Consider the following 3,155-nt stretch of genomic DNA (forward strand, 5'->3'; position numbering starts at 1 on the left):
AGAAGAAATGGAATTAGCTGATTTCTCAGGTCCCTTTTTATACTACAATTCTCTGAGTTTGATTCATAATGATGAAGCATAGTGAGTCAACAAGAAAAAGGGGAAATTATGTTCTGAGTATTCCAGTTAAGAAAAGAGGCAAGTATGTACTCTACTGTTTAAATGTTTCCAGCAAAGTTATTAGAATTTGAAAAACATTTTTTTGTTCAAAGATTCAAGGTTCAGATACTGGGAAAATTAATTTTAGTGGAGCTTCTCATCCCCACAATGCTAAATGAGGATTAGCTGTACTTGCCTCTGTAGCATTTCTTCTTCAGAACCTTCTCTCACAGTGAGGCTGCATACTGTCCAGATCAGTAAGTTCCACAGTCTGAAATAGCATATTATATTCACGTGTACAATAGCATTTAAAGTTGACATGCCATATCTAGTTCCAGTTTTATTTTAAAGATAGGATTACTCAATAAAACAAAACATTGGGTATTTATAATACAGTTAGCATTTTCCTTTCTTAGACCTCAGTGATTCCCAAATACCAAAGAATCTACAGATAATCTTATAGATCCACGTTAAAATCATTTTTAAATTGTAATTATTTCATTGTGGCTATAAAATTAAAACAAAGGGATTTGAAGACTGTATCTCCATCCCTTTTCTCTTAGCTGAAGACATATTTACTTCTTTTTATTTTTTTTTATATTTATTCCACAAAATAAATAGAACTACTTCACAATGCCAGTGGGTATCTGCCTGCTCATTCTACAACTGCAGAACACAGAACAGATTCCAGGATAGTTGGAGAATTTGTCTTCACTGAGGAAATGGCTCCATCTACTCATACCTGACTTCCATGACTTCATTAGACTCTAGACTTTTCTCCTTTCATATATTTTGTAGGTTCAGGCATTCCTTTTCCTTTTCCTTCTAAGATGAACATTCTTACTTAAAGGAAAAGAATAATTCTCTTAGCATGAACTGATTGGGACACTTGAACCACCTATTTTACTTGGCGGTTGCTGGTCTCTGGAGCACACTGGTCACCCTCTCAGGCATCCTGTCAACAGAGAAGGTGGATCCCCACCACTGTCCAGCTCCTTCCTGCCCTCAAGAGGAACTAAGGACCCTCCCTGAGTTTTCTCTCAAGGGAGCACAAATACTTAAGTTCATATGTACTCATCCAGCAAGGATTTATGGGAGGCCTAGTGCAGTGTGATGGATCGCTTCTATATAATCTTTCTCACCATAGTCTTGTAACTCCAACCAAATGACTGGGTGGGACTGTGCAAATGAGGTGCTTGTGGCCCACCAATGGGATTGGATATCTTGCTAGTAATGCAAAAAAGGTGTATGGCACCCTTGTGGGGATGGGACCATGCAAAAAACTGTATGAAGCCCTAATAAGAGGATTGGTCAATTCTGCCAATGTGCTAGGCTTAAAACGAGCCATCCCGAAGGCACACAGTGGGGACCTCACTACCACAAAGAAGAAGAGAAGGGAGCAGAGTGTGTCCTTTGGAACCACGTTCCCTGCGCTGAGAACCTCTTAGACCCAGGAGACAGAGAGAGAGAGAGAGAGAGCGCTAACACTAGAGATGATGTGAGACGTTAAGAAGCAGTGGCAGAGAAACGGCTGCAGCAGAACCAGGAGACCAGCATGAGACGGCACAGTGGACTTTCCGGTCCATGGAGCAAGACAGCTACAGTGGGTGTGCTGACCCACGGAAGGAGAGACCAGAGTGCCTTCAGGCATGGGGCTTTCTGGAAGAGTGAGGTTCCCCAGGGCATTTGTCGGTGGAGCTAGGCTTGCTGACCCATGGAGCAAGAGAGCTGAGCTCCTTCAGGCAGGAGGCTTCCAGGCAGAGGCAGGTACCTCCAAGCACTTGTTGGTGGTGCTAGGCTTGCCAACCCATGGAGCGAGAGAGCCGAGTGCCTTCAAGCATGAGGCTTTCTGGAGGACTGGGGTGTCCAGGAGCACTTACTGGCGGAGCTAAAGAGCTTTGTAAAACTTGCCCTAGCAGGGCAGAGACCAGGCCAAGGGGCCAAGGGGCCAAGGGGCCCAGGGCTAGAGAGGACTGCCTGCAGACACAGCTGAGAAGAGGCTGTCCTGATTGAAGAACTGTATCCTGAGTTGTTCCTGATCCTAAATTGTAACCTGTTATTTCCCTAATAAACCCCATAACTGTGAATATAGTGAATTCTGTGTGGCTATTGCAATGAATTCTCAAACCTAGCAGAGAAGTAGAGAGTGCAGTGGGAGTGATGGCTGGTGTCAGAACTGTTAAAAAGGTTGGAGAGAGGAGGTATGTCTGACCTCCACCTCATAAGAATCACCTTTGGCTGATGCTGATGGTGATTCTTTCCTCCCCCTCATGAAGTTAGAGGAGGTCAGATGACCCTGGCGGCATTTTTATAGTTGGTGTCGGAAGTGAGACTCGTTGCAATGGCTCCAGGCTCGTAGAAGCATGGGACTTTGTAAGAGAAAGAACGAAGGGTCATGGGAAGTGAAACTTTTGATTCTTCGAAGGCTGCTTTGGTGGTTGTTATCTGTAATGGCTGAAAGAAAAGTAAGAGATATTATGCTGTGTCTGAGGGGAGAAAAGCCGCATCTGGAGTGGCTTGGGGCAAAACCAGGCTGGTTAAACAAGATGACTGAAAGGGAGCCAGAGTATTCGGGTTCCTCCCAACCAGAGGCCCAAGATCACAAGCATATGAATGGGAAGATAGTGAAGGAGTGGAGAAGAGAAGATGACACTGGAATGTTTTAAAAAGAGTTACGTGTTTATTGGAATGTACTATGGATATTGAATATTTCTCCTACTAGTGTTGTAAAACAGAACTACACGTATGATGGAAGTGAATATTGAGAACCTCCTAGACCCAGGTGACAGACAGAGAGAGCAGTAACACCAGAGACGGCGTGAGACAGTGAGAAGCAGCAGCAGAGAAAGGGCAGCAGCAGAGCCAGGAGACCAGTGCGAGATGGCACAGTGGGCTTCCCAGCCCATGAAGCAAGGGAGCTATAGCTGGTGTGCTGACCCACAGAGGAAGAGAGCTCAGTGCCTTTGGGTAGGAGGCTTCCTGCGGAGTAGGATGCCTTTGGGCACTTATAGGGGAGGAAAACAGCTTTGTAATACCTGTCTGAACAGGGTAGAGGT

This window comes from Trichechus manatus, unplaced genomic scaffold (assembly GCF_000243295.1).
Source record: "Trichechus manatus latirostris isolate Lorelei unplaced genomic scaffold, TriManLat1.0 scaffold00002, whole genome shotgun sequence".
Classification (NCBI taxonomy): domain Eukaryota; kingdom Metazoa; phylum Chordata; class Mammalia; order Sirenia; family Trichechidae; genus Trichechus; species Trichechus manatus.